Source organism: Protopterus annectens, chromosome 3.part1 (assembly GCF_019279795.1).
Source record: "Protopterus annectens isolate FY-2018-M chromosome 3.part1, PAN1.0, whole genome shotgun sequence".
NCBI lineage: Eukaryota > Metazoa > Chordata > Ceratodontiformes > Protopteridae > Protopterus > Protopterus annectens.
In genome coordinates this window covers 1,024,195,748-1,024,217,819 of record NC_056732.1, presented here as the reverse complement: position 1 = coordinate 1,024,217,819, position 22,072 = coordinate 1,024,195,748, and the positions used below count along the sequence as shown (strand labels likewise).

At 39.1% G+C, this 22,072-nt stretch overlaps 2 protein-coding genes across 3 annotated transcripts in view; one reads left to right on the top strand and one right to left on the bottom strand.

Annotated features, from left to right (window-relative positions):
• FAM210A (family with sequence similarity 210 member A) overlaps nucleotides 1-4,196 on the bottom strand; it is a 391,413-nt gene extending 387,217 nt beyond the window's left edge. The window contains exon 1 of the mRNA XM_044067184.1: nucleotides 4,035-4,196. The gene's annotated coding sequence lies outside the window, so the exon portion shown is untranslated. The remainder of the gene's footprint in view (nucleotides 1-4,034) is intronic.
• An 84-nt stretch (nucleotides 4,197-4,280) lies between these two features.
• RNMT (RNA guanine-7 methyltransferase) overlaps nucleotides 4,281-22,072 on the top strand; it is a 638,341-nt gene continuing 620,549 nt past the window's right edge. The window contains exon 1 of one of the 2 annotated variants that reach the window (XM_044067181.1): nucleotides 4,281-4,344. The gene's annotated coding sequence lies outside the window, so the exon portion shown is untranslated. Of the gene's footprint in view, nucleotides 4,345-4,395; nucleotides 4,435-22,072 lie in introns of those variants that run through there. The other variant, XM_044067182.1, reaches the window with a different exon arrangement.

The window sequence follows — 22,072 nt, the reverse complement described above, 5'->3', positions numbered from 1 at the left end:
ACTTCTTGTAAATTTTCAAGGGTTTGGGGAGAACAGATCAAGGTGGAATCATCCATATACTGGAATATGGATGCATACTTACTTGCTATGTGCAAGTAATTTATGATTATATTAAAAAGTAGAGGGCAGTGGCCACGGTTGTGCAGCGGTTAGCATTGTCGCCTCATAGCAAGAGGTTCTCCCGTTCCATTCTTGGCTAGAGCACCTTCTCTGTGTGGAGTCTGCATGTCCTCCCCGTGGTCTAGTGATGTCTAAAGACATACAGGTAGGTGCGTGTGTAAATGGATGTGCCTTCTTTGAAGGCTGGGCGTCGGGCTGGCAACTCGGCACTGTAAAAATACACTGCCAATCATCAGCGGACCGGAGTTCTGCTGTGGTGACACCTAACAGGGAAAAGCTGAATGACTTTTTATTAAAAAGTAGAGGGCAAAGGATGGACCCTCGAGGAACACCAACAGATATAGGGAGGATGGATGAGAATTAATTTTGCCATTTAACTACAGAACATCTTTTGGAAAAGTAACTTTGAAACCAGGTGAATGATGGGCTAGAAACTGCCAAGACAGTCAGTTTATGTAATAACATTTAGTGGTATATCAAATCAAGTACTTCTGATTGGTATCTGCACTCATCCTAGACCTAATTGTTCAAAGGTCTTTCATTTTCTATGCTAAAAGCTTGATTAATGGTTTGTTTGCAAAATACAATAGTGCATATAACATTTAGTTTTAGCCTACTTTCAGAGCACCACCTAATACGGTGCAAGTTCACTTTGTAGCTTCTGCATAATAGAAGGAGATTTAAGTAGGATGTCCAGTTTACAATTACCTGCAAACTTAGACGTTCCATGCTTTTTGATTTAGAGATCAGGGAAGTGCATGTTGAATAGTCCCAACATGGACTCCTGTGGCAAACCCACTGGCTACTTTTATGCCCTCTGAGGATGCAACTGCCATCTTCACAGGCTACTACAAACAAACTCAGAATTATGAAACTACTACAATGTACTGTGGTTGAACAAACAATATTCATCCCAAAGTAATCAATGAAGTACTTCTTCTGGTATTAAAACATACCCCATCTTGCATCACTCCATTCATGCACCAACAGTATCAAGAAATACTCAATGTATAGTCAAGAAAGAGATGACTTTGCAATTGGTTGGCATAATGGTTGAGGTGTTTACCTCGGCGACACAAGTTACAGGGTTTGATTCTAACCTCTAAAGGAAAACTGGCTAGGCTTAAAATGCCATACAAGGGCAGCTAGCTTAGTACTTACCTATGAACCTATTTACCTTCTGCCAACTCCTCCTTGAACATGAACCATCTACCACAATGTATTGCTGCAGCACAAACATTATTCACTCCAAAATAATCCACTAAGCATTACTTTGTGTTAATATTAAAACATATTCCATCCAGTTCCTAATAGTACCAAGAACTCTTCAAATATATATAAAAAAAAGAGATATTTCTGCAGCTTGCCTACCCTCTGCCAATTTTCCCCTGAATACAAACCATTTTTAAAAACTTTATATTTTAAACAGTCTCTCACATTTAGCTAACTAAATTGTACTCCACACATTTGTCCAAACATTTTTATCAGTATTCTTAAAACAGAGTACTGGATCAATACATTTTTTAACAAAATTATTCTATGCACCTCTTGTGTAATGCTTTCAGGTGTACACCTTTCAGTGCCATGTTCTAGGCTTTGCTACATAGCTACCTTTTGGCATAGGTCATATGCATCATTCAATGACTTTATTTACATCTTCCCACACACCACTAAACAAGAATTATTACTAACCATGACCCACAAATTTCTAACTCTGTAGTCTACTTCCATAACTCACCTAAGAATAGGCTTCATAAAAACAGTATTACTTTAATCCTCCCTAACCTTCCTTTCTCCATATTCAGTATAACACATATCCATTTTTATAGGGTTCAACAATGGACCTCATTCCGTCACAACTCTAAACTTATTCATGCTACTAAACACTGCTAGCGTCAAAAGGTAACTTCTCAGTGCAATACCAGTGGTAAATTACGGGCCTTTTGTACGTTTTACTTCCTTTCAAAACAGCCACACCTTTTGCTATTTTTTGTTTTCAATTTACACTGTTGATATTTCCATCTAGCTGTTCCAAATAATTGTATAATCTTTTACAAAGCAATCCTATACTACCAACCCACTTGTGAATATACACACACACAGATATATATATATATATATATATATATAAAAAACACACACACAAACACTTATGTCTACTTACTAATACATCCGTCTCCTCAAAAACTGTTGTATGATACTCATAACTTTAACAATGATCTTGGTAGCAAAAATAATGTTACATCACCTAGATGCACAATATTTTTTTTTCATACCAGGTCTTCTTACATCTTACTCTTCCATTCATTCCTACTCATCAGCTCCTGCTTAAATTATACAACATAACCACATGATTTATTTTACTTGTCTTACTTAACCAGGTAATTGGGCTAGCAAAATGGTTCCTTTGGTAAAAAGAAACACACAATGAATAAACAAGCTATTGGGGGGGGGTCTACATCCATCCAAAATACAGTCAAGTTTCATCATATCCATGCATACAACATGCCACTATCACATGAAAGGCATGGGGCTAAACAGTGAGCAGAACAAAGCAAGATAAGTTAAACTGCAGCAAGTGCAGAAATACTCGAAGGGTGATATAGTCCAATAAAACAAGCTTAAAGCTGAGAAATAGGCAAGACAGCTTAAGTGTAAAATCTCTGCTATAATTCCTAAAACATCTGCTAGCTACAGAGGACATAAGATTGCTAAGCAGTTCAGAGTGAAATTGTCTACAGGTACTGAAATTTCAAAGGTTTTGAGGTAACGAGTTCAATACCACATATACAGGTTTTAAAACATTAATTTTTAACCCCTCCTACACACCCGACAGGCATCTGGCTGACTGATGCTACTTTGCTCTAAATGAAAGAGATCAGATTATAGCATGATCATAGGCCAGGCATTGGCGGATTCTGGTGTTACCTACCATGCCTACAGATTCTGAAGGGCTGAGAGGGCTATGAACCTTATCTAGGGCATGTCACCCACTTCAGCATGTAGCGCAACTTCTCAGAATGCTCTGTCCTCCCTTTCCAAGGAACTGCCTATGTATTTTCTTCAGTCTCCATTAGGAACTACAGTATAAAGTTTGCAACCTCACCTGGACAGTGATCACTGGCTCCTCTTCTTCAATCCTCTCACCATATTCTCCAGCACCCAGAATGGCAAGTGAAACTGGGACATCATTTTAGTCAGAACTATATCTCTCTACACTGTGAGGTCAAATTTAGAAATGGTATACTCAATGATAACAAGATAAAATGAAGGTCGTTAAGTGATGCCACTCAATTTTAGCAGATAAGAAGTGACTGAACGATCTGTACTTACAAAAGCATGTGATACTAGATGCAATGTTCGCTACTACATAGAAAGTACAAGGTTACCACTTGACCCTCTTTTTGCAGGGCAGTCCTAATATGGGCAGCTGTATCTTGTAAAGACACCAAATGTCCTAGATGTTCAAGGAGAAAAATGTTATCTTCCTCTAATACTTCAGGAAATAATAGCACTATTTTGCGAAATTTTCACAGTATATAAAGCAAAACAGTTCGAATTTCAAAAGAAAAAAAATCTAAGCTTTGACAGTAAGGTAAAAATGTAGTCTGTAACATAGAACATTTTTGGAAAACGTCATATTTTGGGAATGTGAAAAAGTGACACCGTGACACTCCGATACCTCATATTACACAAAACAGTGGGCCATAATGGCATCCCTAAATAAAATCTGCATCAATTTAACATCTAAACAGCAGGTGACCTACATCGTTGGAACAAACTACGATCACGGGCCCAGGTTTCACTTTGTACGAAACTATAATAGCTAAGCTAACACACAGATACAACAACCCAATGGACTACATACTTTTCTCATACTCTAAGTAGAAATTACTTCCAGCTCTATACATTACCTCCCAAAACGTTTACTTCAATACCGCCACAGTAAATGTCAAGCAAACCCTAGAAACAGTCCAGTTTAAACGCCCCTTTTCAGTCATACAAAACAACCTATGCACATGTTTCAATAACCTTTCACCAAACCATTACATACTGGAAAAGCACACACAACTTCGCTAATGGGAAATGCAGTCTTAACGTACTTAATTCGTTATTGACTCAAAAGAACTGTCTCAGGGCAAAAAACTACATTACCCGAAAAGCAATAACCCCACGCTATTTCGTCGTCACTTCCCGAGATGATATGGCGGAATGCTTAAGCCGGTTAGTGGCGTTACATTGTTTTCTTCTGAGGCGTACCTTTAATTTATTAAATCTGCAGGATTTGGTGGTACAAAGTGGCTGTTGTGCTAAGTGATGTAGTTTTCTGTATTTGTCATGATTTATGTAAAGCTACTTTTGTTAATGTGACGCAGAGGTGGTGCTCTATAGAACGGCAGTATTGCTTTGCATTGCTGTTTAGCGCACATTGCAAGGCATAGTGGTCTTAGAAGTTTCACAGATTTTTTTTTTTATTATTTTTGAAGCAGTGATTTAACGAATTGGTATGCATATAGTTTGTAATGTAGAATGTGCTACCTACCGTATCCGTTTCTGTCTTTCTTGTATCTGGGTTGCGTTATAGCTGTCTTCATCTGAGGGTTTTTAATACTGGAAGCCTTTTTTTTTCATTTAAGGAAGTTAAACACGAGAAGACACTAAAATGGACTGAATAGGTGTTGCAAGTTGTAAATCTGATATTTGCGTTTCTGCTTCATTTCGCTTTTTCGTTAAAAATCGCCGATTAGCTGGATCATTGTTACTGTAGGGAGAATGCTTCAACTATTCTTTTCGCTTTTGCTGTGTTTGTGTTATCTTCCAGGCTTCACTTGTCCTCCTGATTCCTCCTTCAGCTTTCTTGCACTTTTTGCAGCCCCCTTATGTAGTTAACTTCTAGGGTTGCCACCTTTTCAAATGGCCAAAGTGGGACATTTTTTGGTACAAACATCAGATTTTACAGGCCGACACATACTCACGGTCAGTACAAAGGTTAGAACTTAAAAGCTTATTATTGTAGTATTTTAGTTGTTTATTCTGTTTCTTATATAGAATAACTGTTTTATGCAACTATTACATAAAATATAGGAAATTATTTTGGCCTAAAATTTCAGGACATTTGCCATTTTTACAATTTTTTTGTCAGGACACCTCTGCCCAAAGAGGGACTGTCCTCGCAAAGTGGGACAGATGGTAATCCTATTTACTTCTGTTATCTACTTGGGCTATTTTCCCACCTCACATAACTCTCCACTTTGTCTCCATATCTTGAAGAGGTTAGAGAGGTGGTACTTTCTTTTTGACAGTTGTGTATTGTCATCATGTGTAAATGTGTGGAAACGGCGTAATACCAAATTTATGGGAAAAATGCTTGCACGGGGTTCTCCCCGATACACTGGCCCAACATTTTTTTTGGGGGGGGGGCACATTAAGCACATGTAGCTTCCCTACCAAAGTCAAACATTAAGCACATGTAGCTTCCCTACCAAAGTCAAGTGACTTGCTGGAGTTTGTTGCACAAAAATGTATAGGATTTTTGAAATATACCCAACCCGACAGGTAAAGCAGCGTCGTGCGAAGGTCTGTGGACTTATGCACTTGAGAGCCATAGCATTTCAAGCTGTGCCTCGGTAGTGTGCTGTGGAGAATTGCGTAAGCAGGAAAAAGACAATTAATAGAATAATGCAAGTTATATCATGAGTGGTGACTATGCTGTGGGTAATGAGCGTAGTTCTCAGAATCTGAAACACTTGGCGTGAAACTTCTACATTTATTCAATGTATTTTACAAATGTCTAATATTGCTGCACATTTTCTGTAACTTTTAGCGTGAGCGCCCGGATATTGAAGTGGCATTTTAAATTGGGTTTTGTAGGCTGTGTAAGAAAACGGGGCGTAAATAAAATGTCCTGTGCAGATCGCCTCAAAGCCCAACCCCCCTCTGACGGACCTAATTTTACATCTGCGAACAGACACCACCAGAATTACGCATTGTAAAGATTTATACTTTGCCTGTGAGATAAGCAGAACTTGATGGAGAGAGAGGTATGTATCCCAGAGCCTACCCCTTTTGTGAAACAGGCCCTCTATCCATGTAAGACATGGATATTCCCTAGTCCGATTAAAGTGCAACATGGAAATGTGGATTGGGAACTGGAAATTCACCCCTAGTTTGGCACCGGTTTCTTTAGTGGACACAGGCAGCCTCTCAATGGCTCATCTCCCAGGCTCCTTTTTGTAAACGTTTCATCTTCAAAGCACCTGTTTACACTACCAAGGGTGCTAGAACTTGTCAGCGATTTGGGATACATGGCTAGGCTTACAAAGGCCCCAGTGGTCATTGGCCTACATAACTATGCACCTTGTTATGTTTTGGCCTGGTAGGTATTTCAATGTATGTAACAAAATTGCATTAATATTATTTTATATTAAACCATTTGCTGGCCTTGTGGCAGAAAGGGGTAAACCCATGAGTTTCACTTCGGTGACTTTGTGCGTGTATTAGCAGATCTGGTGGCTATTGAATGGCCAAGATTGAATCGTGCTTCTGAAAGGGTGGGTTTTGCTGGGTAAATCTATTAAACATACACCCCACTGACAAGGTACTGCTTGGAGTGTAAACAAACCACAACAGGTATAGCACTTCTTGCTGCTTAACTGTTACTGGGTATGGGTTTGTATGCAATCTCTGCATTACAGGCTGTGTTGTGATGAGTTAGTCAAGCAATAAACCAGACCAGTTGCAGGTGACTAGCCACATGAGCCCAGTTCTTGCATGCAACTAGTAGTAGTGTGCATGTCTCCAGTAAAGCAACCTCTGTACCCAGATCACGTACCACTAGGTCAACACGTGGGGGGCGCTGTATGTAATGTAACTAGCAGGGATGTTCTGCTTTTCCAAAGGGAATAATAATACTTATTTATTTTCATGTAGCTTTGACACCAATCATTTGTCTGCATTAATCCTGTTTGCTGTGTATGTACAGTAGTATGGACCCAAACCTCTTGCATGGATGTGTGTGTAGGAAGCATATAAAGTGAAAAGGTTGCATTAAAAAGAATCTGTTTGCTTTCTCTAGCACAGAGTGCAGGATCTGTTTAATTGCGGTCTGTATTTAGACTGGCATTATTTGACAGGTAGGTGAATCGGACAACCCACTCTTCAGTCAAACTAGTTACAAAAAAGTGAAACACTGCAAGAACGCAGACAACAGGAAGAGTATTATAACGACTGGATGCTATGCACTTAAGAGCGATAATGGGTGCACATAGTCAGGGTTATGAATATTATTTTGGAAGCATTCATTGAACATTCTAGGATAATATGTATAATGCAAAAGTATTACGAATTTTAAAGATGCACTTCTTTCGGCTTTTCCCAGTTAGGGTCACCACAGCGGGTCATCTGTCCGCTCATGATTGAAAGTGGAGTTTTACAGTGTCGTTGCCAGCCCAGTGCCCAACCTTCCACAGAAGGGGCACACGTGTACACTCATGCCTAGGGCCAATTTAGTGTGTCCAATCCACCTACAGCATGTCTTTGGGATGTGGGAGGAAACCGGAGGAAACCCATGCGACCACAGGAAGGACATGCAAACTCCACACAGAAGGCACCCCAGCCAAGGATTGAACCATATAACCTCTTGCTGTGAGGTGGGAACGCTAACGCTGCCCCACCGCTGCCGTCCACCTTTTTAAGGATACACTAAAGGAGCAAAAACATAGAAAGTGAAATTGTACCTTCATGGTGGAAACAAAATAATTTAGAAAATAGGAGTACTTTGCACAGGATTGTTAGATGTCATCCCTTAAGGGTGAAAATATGATGTATAAAGTAGAAAAGAAACAGAATAGGAAAAGGAACAGAAAATTGTCACCACTGTTTGCATGTTACTTGTTACTGCTCTGAGAAATTAAAGCAAATTTAATTAAGTCTTTTGGGTTTCTAATACCATGACTGGAATGGAACATGTTCCTATGTCAAAGTATGATTAATTAAAGTTGATTTAATTTACTATTATTTCAGCCTTTGATGTTACCCAAAAGTGCTCTTCACAGCATCTGCAATATGCCAAGAACTGACTCCTGCAGTTCATACAGAATTACATGCATTAGTAACGTATCTAAATTCTTTTTTATGAAATCCATTGCTCCTGCTAGCATTGGAAGTGTCTTGGTAACCTTACACATTGTTCTCATTTCTTCCTGCAAATCCAGGTGTTTTATGACTTTGTGTTTGTCTCCAAGTAAGACAGTGTTATCAATGGGTGTAGCAATTTCAGTGATCAGTGCAACTTTGTCTTCTGTTCATGGGCTACTATATCTGCTTTTCTCACATCTGTTTTTTTGAATTTTGGTAATGGGTGATTTCATGTGATATAAACTTCCATCATGTTCCACACCAGAGGTCAATTCCTCTGTCAGATCTGACCACAAGCTAATCATCCTAGACATCCACATCCCATCCCCACCCCTCATTAGGGAAACCCCAGGAAAAATTTCTCCAAAGCCAACTTTATGCTTCTTATTGGCTAACTTCATAACACCCATGCAGACTGACAATAGAGGTACGACTGCTGAATCCTACACAAATGCACTTTATAAGCACTTACACCAGTGCATGGATCGTGCTATCCCTAACAGAACCAAGATGCTATCCCCCCAAAAAAAAGCTAGCCAATCTGGTTGTCCCCTGCCATAAACAAACTCTGCAACAGAAGAAAGAAACTGTTGCAAAAAGAGTAAAATCCCATGATTGGAGTAATTCCCTGGTCAGCCTCAGTAGGAAGCTGAGATCCCTCTTAAAGTCCTCCAAAGCTAGTTATGAAAACAAAATCGCCACGGATTCTAAAAACAACCGCAAAGCATTTATGTCAAGAATCTCAATGGCAACACTCGGATCTGCTCCAAGTTGCAGCACAGTGGCACTAAATATACATAGCTAACTGATATCTGCCAGGATGTTGGCAATAGGTTTAGTGTTAGCTTTACGCCCCCATCTCTATACCGGAAGAATGCAAAATTTCTATAATCATGGCTGCACAGGTAAAAACCACACTCTTCAAAGCCAAGAACACAGCATCCATGGGATCAGACTTCTCAGGCTGCGTTCTACGTGAACTGCAGAATGAACTGACACCCCACCAAAGCACCATGTTCGATCATAGCCTCACCTCAGGCTTTATGCCCACTGAATGGCGCACAGTGACTTTATCCCACTTCAGAAAGGGGGAGCCACCATGGACCCTGGGAACTACTGCCCCATTAGCCTAACAAGCCTGGTCTGCAAGGCCATGGAATGTATCATCGTGGATCTTGTACACACTGTGTTAATCTCCAAACTCTGGACCCCACCCAGTTCGGGTTTGTAAAAGGCAGATCATGTCTCCAAAAGCTGATGGACTTCTTTGAAGCAGTCACCAAAGCCATAGATAAGGGTAAGGTGGTTCGTGGTTCACACAGCCTATCTAGATCTCACAAAGGCTTTTGACACAATCTCTCGCTCTGGAATTATAGATAAACCTCACTAAACTAGGTATAAATCCCAATGTCACAAGATGGGTTGCCAACTGGCTCACTGACAGAACCCACACTGTGAAAGTAGCAGACTCCAAATCAGACCAGTGACAAGTGGAGTACCACAGGGTTCAGTCCTGGATCCTCTCCTGTTTATCTACTTTTCTGAAGTACAGGCTAACAGAAGGTCTTTGGCTAACTAAGTTCACAGATGACTGCAAACTAGAATCCATAATTGAAACTCCTAACGATGTGGACATCCTACAAAAGGGCCTCACGGAGACAGATGCCTGGTGTCAAAGCCATGACCTCAAGCAAAATGCTAAAAAGTGCATTGTCATCCCCTTTGGTAAAAAAAAACTCTGTACCTATGAGTTACCACATAGGTGGTAGTCTACTTAACACCGAAAGTGTGATGAGACCTTGGGACACAGGTGGACAGTAGTCTCTCCTTTGATAATCACATTGCCACAGTAGTCAGGAAATCCTATGTGGCACACCCCATCACAAAAGGTTTCTCATCCAGGAAAAGAGGTCATTGTTCCCCTCTACCTGTCACTCAGACCCATTATAGAAACGCCCCTTTTGGTATGTACCTCACAAGACGTCTACAACAACTGGAAAGGCCGCAGAGATACCTCGCAAAGAGGATTATCGGCCTCAAACAGATGCCTTACGCAGACCATCTCTGTGTCACATATCGCCTACTCTGAGGCAATCTCTGCCTAACATACAAAGCTATGTCAAACTCAGAGCTGTTGGACATGCTCCACTTAAAGAAATCTCAATCCCTCCGAGCTACACACTCTAGGGACCTAAACCTTTTCAGTACAATAAACAGAACATGCTGGAGAGATAGATTCCTGTCCCAGAGACTTCCCATACTCTGGAACAAACTACCTATCAATATCAATCAAAGCTCCTAATTAGCACTCTTCAAGAAAAATCTTGATGATCGGATGGGACATAGGAGAGTCAACCTGGGGATCACCTCTGTGGCTCCGCTGGACAAGGGCGCAGGAAAATAATTTTCTTGGGTGGTGAAAGCCAGGGTACCTTTTTGGCTAGGCTTGTATAGGCCCTAGGGCCAGTAAGCTAGTTCCTATCTATGAACCTGTGAATTAGAACATTGCTAAATGGAATAATAGAATGTACCAGAATACATATGGATTTAAATGAACGTAAAGCAAAAATAATTCAGGTGAAACAAATGAGTTCATAGAATAACAGTAATTATAACAATAAGCCAGTTGAATACAAAAATATATATATCCTAACCTCTATGATGATGTTCTAAGATACTTCCAAAGATGTTATGTTAAATATTTTACAAGTTCCCCAAAGTAGAAGCACAACTCACACAAATTCCCGACAATCGGCAGAGAAATGGCAATGAAGGTAAACGCAGCCCGTAACAGCAAATCCTTTTATTCCACAATATACAACTAACACCACGAAACACTGACATCCACTGAATACAAATCCCAAGTGTTAAGCGCTTTCATCTGTCGATTACAGACTTCATCAGAACACTTAAAACCAGCACAAACAATTTAATTTAAACAAATTTTGGCGCCAAATCTTTAAAACATACAAATATAATTAAAGGTGTAGCGCTCTTTCTAATATATTTGCTTTAACTTCTCTAGATAAAACACTATTGCATGCTATATACCACTGAATAATAATAAAACAAACTTGTCAGAGATTGTATAATCATAATACATGAACTATTCTATAAAACCTTAAAAATTAAAATAATAAATATAATATGTACAATATATGTTGTAAAAATATCCTAAAATCCATAAATACTAAATTACTAAAAGATCCTAATATATAAATAGTCATAACTAAAATTATTGTGTTATCTTGTTACATGCTAAGAAATGGTTTTATGCTTATAAAATCATTAATACCGGGACTTCTGGTAGCATCTACTAATATTTGCCATTTACTTTCCCTACATGCCAATCTTGTTTTCCAATCACCACCAAAGGGTAGATAATGTTCCTGATCAGTAATGGAAAACAAGAATGTATGCTGCTCACCTACTTCATTTATATGTCTATATAGTGCATTTTTGAGGTCTTTCGTTTGTATCTTATAATAATGTTCATATATACGCTTCCTCAATTGTCTCTCTGTTTTGCCTATATAGAATGCTGTACATTGCATGTAGCAAGGTATACCACCTGTTTTGTATTACAATTACCACCCCTACTTCTTATTCTTGTATGATTGACATCTCCTAATACTGTATAAGATTGATCATTAATGTACTTACATTGTCTGCATCTCCCACATCTCTTAGTAGATACCCACTCATCTTTCCTTTTACTTTTACATTCTACAGTGCCCACTTTCTCTAATAATCTCTTTAAATTGGGTGCTGTCTTGTAAACCACCCTCGGGAACTGTCCCAATTTATTTCTGCATACATCTGAAACTGTCACTATCCCAATGTCTAGTTATTATATCTTTAATACAATTCACATGTGGAGTATAGGTTAATACACAAACTCTTCCCGCTCTAAACCCATTCGAGGCTTTATTATTGTTGATAGTAGTTTGCCTACCAAGTAAGGGGATATATTTAAGATCCCATTGTGAAATAACATATAATAGAATGTACCAGAATACATATGGATTTAAATGAACGTAAAGCAAAAATAATTCAGTTGAAACAAATGAGTTCATAGAATAACAGTAATTATAACAATAAGCCAGTTGAATACAAAAGTATACATATCCTAACCTCTATGATGATGTTCTAAGATACTTCCAAAGATGTTATGTTAAATATTTTACAAGTAATTCATTATTAAGGCCCTTTGGTTGCAAAGCATCATAAGTGAAAATAAACCAAGCCTCCTACTACAACATATCAGAAGGCTCTAAATATAAATTGGAACTTGTCAACACACACATTATAGAGAACCTCAATAAATCCGAATCGCTATTATGATAGTTGGGGAAAAAAAAAAAAGTGAGTACAGGGAGAAGCATTTTTGACCATGTATGTGTTCACATATCCTCATCCTAAGTTGACATATGGTCTTAACAATGTAAAACTTATTGCAGGGACAAAGTGACCAATAAATGACCAATTTATTTCATAAATACTCCTGGAAATTTGAACAGCTTTCCATTAATGATGTGTGTAGTTCCCGGATCCATGTAACTACAAGTGGTGCATCCCTTACACTGAAGACTCCAAAGCCTCATTACCCATATGTGTGTGTACAACTCTACTTGTTATGCTAGGTGAATTTCTATATGAAATATTCAATTTCAAAATCTTATAATACATCCAGTGTAATAATATACCAGTGTTTCCTCAAAATATGTGACAGGTTTACACAAACGACTGGGTATTTTTTATGGAGTTGGCTGTTTTCACTGTACCACCACTGGAACCCATAAGGTTCTAGTTATGGAATGTGTGGGTGCCAGAATTTATCAGCTTGATTTTGTTGAGGTTCACTTTTAGAGTGCACCGTTTTGCACAAGTATGATGTAAATGAGTGAGGGGGGTAATGTTAGTGTTGCAAATAGTTTCAGGGGAACAGCTCGATTCCCAGGGTGACAGTATCACTTGTGTGATGCTGTTGTACACTAACTCTACATTGCACAAAAAAATAAAATAAGAATGGTCCCAGGACGACGCCTTTGGAAATGCCAGGCGTCAAGGGGTCAAAGTTGGCCATTTCAACAAATCTTGTATTTAGCAGTCTGTAAAGCCATTTTAATGCTGTGGAGTTAATTCTTAAAAATGAGCTCTTTCTCTATAGAAGTGAGTGGTGTACAAGGTCTTAGACTTTGGAGATGTCTGTAAAATAGCTGATGTTAAGCATCCTAGTTCAGTAACTGCTAAATTACATCTGTTGTTGTGAACATAGCACTATTTGTGCTGTGACCTTTCCTAAAGCAGTGCTGCTGGTGCAAATACTGAAAGTTTCAGTGCAGTCTTGTAGTTGGGATAATGCTGCCTTTTCTAAAATTTTGACTAGTTGAAATTCATTGTCTAAGTCTGGGATAGTGTTAGATACTTGTTTTGGGAGTGGTGATAACACTGGCTATTTTCCAGATCTGTGGAAATTCGTCACTAGAGGAAGACTGTTTAATGATTTGGTGTAGCTACTGCTAAAGAGTTGAGAGAGAGACTGGGGAAGTGATGTGCTATAGTGGAAGAGCAATGAAAATATTACAGACCTTAATGAACTTGTGGAGTGGGGGAGGGTGAGCACCTGGCACACCTCATCCATAGTTGGGGAATATTCCTTAGTCATTTGTTGGTAAGATGACTGTTTTTAAATTGAAAATTCGTTTGTACAGTTAAAGATGGCCTCAGTAGATGTACAGGGTTTTGACAGGAGAGTATCAGTTGTTGGGTGCAAGACATATTGGTATAATGGTTAGGATTGTCACTTCACATACACTGGGTCTAGTTTCAATCCTGAACTGTGGCCACTGTGTAGAGTTTGCATGTGCTCTCTGTGGGGTACCTCACTTGCATGTTCTTCCTGTCTCTACGGTGCCACCCATCTCCTGAACACATGCTGGGCCTTTCTGCCTCAAGCGTGGAAGTTATTGGGTTCAACTCCAACCCTCAGAGTTGAACGTGAAAGACCTATCATGAGAGGAGTTCACCAGATTTCTTACAAAAGTGGCCAAAAGCAACTCTGGTGACTTCTTTCTAGTAAAAAGGCATTTGGATCAAGTCAGAGATTGCGGAGACATCCTTAGTGAAAAGGTTGTCCACTGAAATAAACCACTGGTGGCCACTGACAGCTGCAAGTAGTTAGTCCTAGGGGGTTCTGAAATCAACAGAGATGAGCCAAAAAACTAAAAGTTTGCTAGAGTGAAAGTTGAGGAGTTCAAGGAAATACTTGTAGCGCAAGAGGAAATGGGTCTGAAGTTTCTAGAAACTTTAATAAAATTAGTACAAATATGCACAGGGACTCGGTGGGACAAGTGTGACCAGTGTTTGGACTTGCAGAGGGGTTCTCAGTAGGAGTGGTTATGTGTTCAGGTTTAGCTCTGAGCCCACTACCCTTCACACTAGTGATGGAGTACATTGTCAAACAGTTTGGAAGGGGACAAATCAATAAAGCTGCTGTCTCAAGCAGTGCTATAAGAAGACTCTGAACAGGAACTTCCAACAAATTATAGGCAACTGAAAAGCAGAGCTGTCTGTACATAGTGTGAACTGAGTGCAAATAAAACAGTGGTCATGGCAGCAAATGGGGGAATCGGAATATGATGAAAAATGAGGTGATGGGAAAACAGTGGAACAACAGCTCCAGGTATCTGGAGGGTGTGGTTGAGGCGAAGAGAGAGCTGAATGAAGAAGTTAACATTGAAATGGGTGCTGCTCTAGAAGAATGGCACAAAGTGTCAGGGGTAGAGTGTAAGAGAAGAGTGCCAAAAATGAAAACTAAGGTGCAAAACAGTGGTGCAGCCAGTGCATCTGTATTGCACAGAAGCCTAAGTGGTGAAAGCAGAGCAGCAAAGGAAGCTTTGTGATGGAGATGAATCGTCTGAGACAGGCAGCAAAATGCATGTTGTGGGACAGATGAAAAAATAAGGACATCGTAGATGAAGGCACGGTGGCCCTAGTTACTAAGAAGGTTAAGGGAAACAGATTACAGTGGCTTTGCCACATGTTCAGGAAAGCAGAAATTGATTTGGCAGATATTTGGAAGAGACAGGAATAAGGTAAGAGGAGATGATGTGTAGCAAACAGATGGCTGTATTGCTTGAGAGAAAATCTGTGACCGCCCTGACTGTTGAAGGTAGGAGAGTAGCTGTGAGTTGAGAGGTTGAAGCCGTTGACACAACACCCCAACCCCCTGCTAAAAAAGGGGGGTAGTAATTGTGGTGACAATGAATGTTTGTGTTTTTTTTTTTTTTTTTTTATCGAAAATTTGTTTGAAAATAAAACCTGACTTAGCAGATGTACTAGTTTTTGACTGGAGAGGGTCAAGTTTGTTGGGGAGGCCAAGATATGAAACAAAAGGCTCTTACGCAAGTGACAGGTTGAATATTCATTGTTAACTGAAGTGGTGTATTGTAGGACTGATCCTCCAAAGATTTTCTGGAGAGAAATAAACTTTTAGGATTTCCAGTAGGATTTTTTGGGTGAAGTGAAAATAGGTATTATACCATGATCCCCCCAAAACGTGCACGCTGATTGGCCAGCGTGCCCGTTGTAAATCGAGTTATACTAATGGAAAAAGGTCCGGTCGCCCGGACTTTTTTCCATTAGTATAACTTCGATTTTCACTGTTCGCTATAGTTAAATGGGTTTAACATAGCGAGACAGCTTTAAAATAAGCAACGGAGATCTCCGCTGCTTATTTTAAAGCTGTCTCGCTATCTTAAACCCATTTAACATAGCGAGACAGTGTTTTAAAGCAACGGAGAAAGCAAGATCTCCGTTGCTTTTTATGTTTCGCTATGTTAAATGAGTTTAACATAGCGAGACAGTTTTAAAATAAGCAACGGAGATGTCCGTTGCTTATTTTAAAACTGTCTTGCTATGTTAAACTCATTTAACATAGCGAAACACTAAAAAAAAAGCAACGGAGATCTTGCTTTCTCCGTTGTTTTTGCCCACAGCTCTGATGTACTGCGTAGGCGCGCAGTACATCAGAACTGCTGCAGATGCCAGACATCTGCGGAAGGGCAGTAAACAGGCATTATACTATGCCATTATTTAAGAAAAGTAATAGTTTATTTTCCTAAATAATGTCATGGTATATAATAACCACTTCTGGGTGTGGGTAATGCTAAATTTACCACGGTTGGCTTTGTTTGGTCCTCGGCCGCCTTGGGACCAAACCACGCCAACCGTGGGTAAATTTAGCATTACCCACACCCAGGCGTGGGTTATTGCTATAGTATTGTGTAACAAAGTAGGGAGATATAGCAGGTGTGTATGTTTGGGGCGATGATATTTTGTATGATAGAAGTGCATATTAATAACTGCATGCATTTCTTTCTAGAGATGTATCTATGCTGTCGGTCTATTGGGTAGGTTAGTATTACATTAGAGTGGATTTGTTTACTGACATTTGATTACTGAGAGAGTCCGATTGGGTAAGAGCCCATTTTCAGAGGTGACCCAGGGAGAAAAACTCCAAAGTATTACAAAACATTTTAAGAATGGTTTTACAATCTTAAAATACTACAGCAAACATCTACAGTTTAATTACTCAAGTTAGACATAATATGAAAACATTGGTTAAAAACAGATACAAGTTGTATGATTATTTAATATTTAGAGAAATTTTAGCCAGTTTATAGAGAAATGTAATGCAAACTAACTGCAATATGAAGCGAGAGAAGAGCAGGTTTATGGTATATTTAGAGAAAAAGCCAGGGGATAGCAATTGATAGAAGTTGGGAAGTGAGTGAAGAGGAGAGAGTAAGGAGATATAGGTATGAATAGAACACATTTAGGGAAATAGTTTATCCAGGTGTTAAGCAAGAACACAGCCCACTTTTGGCTATGACATCTTTCAGAGTGGTTTTGAAAAACCATGTCCAGCAGATTTGAAAGGTTTATGGGATAGATTTTTGTCCACTGGAATTACCAGCTTTCTTCCTGTGGAGACTCGTACCTTTTTGACTTCAAGGAGAAAGATCAGAGTATCTTTGGTGTAATGTGAGGAATGGTTAGCAAGTGGGTTTGTGTGCATGCTAAGGTACAGAAGTTTGCCAGCAGTATATACAACTGTAGGTGGTGTGGGTTGTGTGGAATGGTTAGCCGATATAGAGATGCAATTATTCAACATTGGCGAGTCAGTTTGTGAAGGTCTGCTGTGACATTTGCCGTACTGTCGTAAGTAGATTTAGATTTCTTCTCCAAAATAGATTTTATAAGCTGTGAGAATTGCATCATCATAATGTAACCAGAGGAGAGGATTCTGTTTTCAGAGTGCAACCTTGATTTGGCTATGAAGAATTCACTTCAGGTAGACTGCTTTCCCGCTTGTAAGCTTACAAACGTTTGCAGTAGAATCCTCCATATATGTAAGCTGTTGGATATGTAAGCAGCCCACACAGTTGAACTTTAGGAACATTTTATGTAGTTCATTAGTGGTTTTATGGACTTTTGAAAGTTTTCTTTGTTTTATTTTCTGCTAAACTTTTTCAAGTTGAACGAAGATGACGTATACTGTTGACATTTAGGATCAGCATATTTGGTGCTTCTGTTAACTTAGAATTAAAAGTAAGCTTATCTCTTACTTTTGCTTTAGGTCACTAATGTTGAATTGAGATATGCTGATTTACATGTTGATTTAGACGAGCTCTTTGCAATCTGCCACTAAGGTAGTTTACACACCAAGTTTAAGGGCTGTCTCCATAAGCTTGTTTATAACTTGGTCATGTAGCACTGTGTCAAAAACACTTGAGAGGGGGTGGGTACAGAGTATTATACAACAACCCCCCATTAATATTCCAAAACGTGCACGGTGATTGGTCAGCGTGCACATTGTAAATCAGAGTTATAGTAATGGAAAAAGGTCCGGTCCCCCGGACTTTTTCCATTAGTATAATTTTTTTTTCAGCAACTGAGAACGCACTATCTCCGTTGCTTTTTACAGCCGGTCTCGCTATGTTAAAAAAGTTTAACATAATGAGACAGCTAAAGCTAACGGAGATCTTCCTATCTCCGTTGCTTTTTTCAAAACTGTATCGCTATGTTAAATGGGTTTAACATAGCGAGACACTTTATAAAAAGCAACGGAGATTCTCCATTGCTTTTTTTTTAAAGCTGTCTCGCTGTGTTAAACTCCTTTTAACATAGCAAGACAGTTTGTAAAAAGCAACAGAGATCTTGCTTTCTCCGTTGCTTTTGCCCACGGCTCTGATGTACTGTGCAAGCATACGCATGCGCAGTACATCAGAACTGCCGCAGAATACCAGACAGCTGCGGAAGGGCAGCAAGGAGGCATTATACAATCCCATTATTTAAGAAAAGTAATTTTTTTCTTAAATGTCATTGTATAATAGCAATAACCCACTTCTGGGTGTGGATAATGCTGGATTTACCCATGGTTGTCTTTGTTTGGCCACCCGGGCTTCACCCTCGTGACCAAACCACACCAACAATGGGTAAATCCAGAATTACCCACACCTGGGCATGGGTTATTGCTATAATATCTAATTCACTAAAGTATGTCTTCTAGCCCCAAAGACTGTTGGCCGCGGCCATAACTGCAAAAGTATTTACCCACTGATAATGAAAAGGGCTTTTGTGGTGTAGCCGGTCTCGGAGCTATATTGTTTGTCTGGAATTTAGCGGTCTTGTTTGAAATGAGCAGTAGGGATGCTGTATGTTACGTTTGTTGATGCAGTGGCTACAGGGAATGGCAATGAGATGGTATAATTGTCTCCACCGTTATGTAGTTTAACTGCAGTGTCTTTTTTTTTTTCCAGATCTGTTAATGATTTTGGATGGGAGTGACTGTTACCTAGTATACAGATTTTTGAATACCATGTTTTTAACCTCATGTATTCATTCATGCTCGTGATTTCTTTTTGATGTAATGCATGTATTTTTTTTTTCTTTTATAATTTACAACCTTCTCACTTTATAGTACTGTTTATAAATGGTATACATATACTTTTTCTTCTACGTACTGTATTTGTAGTTGTCATTATAATAAAGAAGTGGTTACAGTATTTGCCTCTGGTAGTACAGCACACACATTCTATGGTGAGTGCATGGACCAGCTGTTTTTATTCTCTCTCAAACATCTTTATTAAATTATCATGTATGACATAGGCAATCTTGCATTTATATAAATGAAAAACAAACCAACATTGAAACAACTGTAGTTGCAAGCATCATACATCACTTATAATCTATCCAGTCATTGTCAGTTGAGCATCATATGGTTCATTCAATCCTGCCTCTTAAACCTCGTTCCTTCCCTGCATGTATTGTTTCCACAATTCCCGTTTTTCATGTGTAATTTACTCCTTCCTTTTTCTAAAGATCCCAATTCCAGTTGTTTTATCTCTGTTACTATATTCACTACTTGTAATAAAGTTGGTCTAGACTTTGATTTCCATTTTCTAGTAAAAGCTTTTTTTTTGGCAGCCACCATAATTAAACTTAACAAGGCTTTACTATGTCTAGGCAATTCCGATTCTGTGTCATAACTCAAAAAATCCACGGACCAGCTGTTTTGGTCATCTTGCTTTTTGCTCCATTTACTCCATTTACATTAAATAGGTGGACATGCATGAATGGGCACTGCAGTGCTCATGTGCTCTAGGTGTGTATATAACGTGTGCATTAGTAAAAATAGCCGCCTACTTTGCAGCAATTATGTAACTTTGCAGTGAAACACAGGCAGTTCAGTCACTTATCAAGACAAAGAAAATGCATTGAGTGCAATACTAACCAATAATGTTTCAATACATTTAGTATAGTGATGTTAATATTGCTTCTTAAATGAAAACGTTTAAGTACGCATTCTGTCATTTGAAATTCGGTGTGTGGGAGGCTTTCTGTATAACTAACTAGAGTTCTTGAATTTCTACTAGGCTTCATGTCCTCGTGACAGTGGAGATGACTACTGATTATACTGTAATGTATCTGGCTGTTGATGCAGGTTGCCCCAAGACCTATGCATGATGTCCCTCAGGAACTATAATTATGGCCTTCCATCCTGGGAATATGTCTCCTTCAACTTGTGCAGAATGATGTAGCACATCTTTTTAGCAGTAGTAACCCATTACTCCCATGTGTCCTTTGCTGTGTAGTCTGCACCGACTTAATATCATACCTTATGCTGCATGATTTTGGTCCCTCTTACATTAAAAAGCTACTGGTGCAGCTACTGGTGCTTTACCTCCTGCTAAGTTTCTTTCCCATCACAGTTGGGAGGAGGGTGGCTACTAGTGATTCCAAGGCTTCTTGGGGCAGAATCCTTTTTTCCTTTTGTATTTCCTACCTCTAGAATTCACTAATGTAATTTTCTGTTTAAACACTAGTGGAGCTGTTGGAGTTGTTGTAGAAGGCGTGTGGTCCATCTGACATATTTAATGCGCAATTTCAGCGTTAATTACTGTAAGCCACTTGTTGCTATTTCATGAGTTAATGTTTTGTTTGTTTTGCAGAGTTCGTTATTGCTGCAAGCTTGTGTTTGTTTTTATTTTCTGCAAATTGTTTAACGTATAATTCAGTAAAAAGCTTAAGCTTGGTAATGTGATCTGAATAGTATTGATTTGGGTACACTGTACTGGCGCTCATATTGAGTCATGTGTTAGGACTTTGGGCATGATATGGTTTGTCTGACTAGGCTGGAATATGTTTGAAACTTCATCTGCCTAGTTTTTGGTTCTAGGCATTTCAGATTTACTAGCATGCTGGATCTGTTACATGCCTTTACCATTTGGTTTGTCTTCTGACTTATGAATACAGTACAGGCCCTGTTCTTTTAACAGTGTTTCTTGGATGATGTGTAGCATTTAACTAGTCTCTTGCAAAATCATACTTACCCTTTGTCAAAAGTTTTGTCTGTTGTGCAGACTTTAGAATGTGGATCTTCAGTAAAACTGTTTGTGAGTTCACATTTCTTTTTAGACCAGCATGGCAGATGTCTCATGTGTGGTTGAATCCAGGCTTTTTGTAGGCATGAAAATACATTCTCCTGTTTGTGCTACACTAATTTATCTAGGCTCTCTCTGCCATTTGGCTGAATGGTGGTGTGCTAAATGACCATTTCCCTTTTGAATTTAAGCATTGCAGCTTTTTCTTACTGTCTGAGTATCCTGGATTTTCACAAATATGCATAGGACTGCAGTGTGTTTGTTCTTATCCATGCATACCACTTTGAATGACCATTAGTGATTGTAATGTAAGAAATGTATTATTTTTAAAAGGGTCTTCAGCATCCTTATGAGTGCATTGCCAGGTACTGTTACCTTCTTTCAAGGGTGCAGCACCATTGCTGTTGCATTTCTTGACATCTGTCAAATTTGCTGGTTGTTTGTTTAATTTTTCTGTGCAGGTCTCAATGTGTAGCTTCTTGCTTGATTTGCCATGTCACGGTATCCATCATAGATTGCCAGTGGTGTTTTGGAATGTGATATTTTAGTAATGATAACCTGATCACCTAGTAATGCATCTTGGCACAAAGGCAGCTGCTTTTTTTAATGATCATCCTTTTGCCACTAGCTCATACAGTTTGAACTGCACTGATTTAGAGGTTGTGGTTAGAGAGAGTGGCTGTTCCCATAATTTTTCAATGGGAGATCACTGATTATTTGCATTTGACAGGTTTGCATACCCCCCCAATCTACCTAGGATTTTTTTTTTTTTAGAATGCTCAAATCATTATGACATTGGTAGTATGTCACTGAAATAGCACTGTTTGGAATTCCTTTAACCGTTGATTTATTGTCTTCTGTCATTG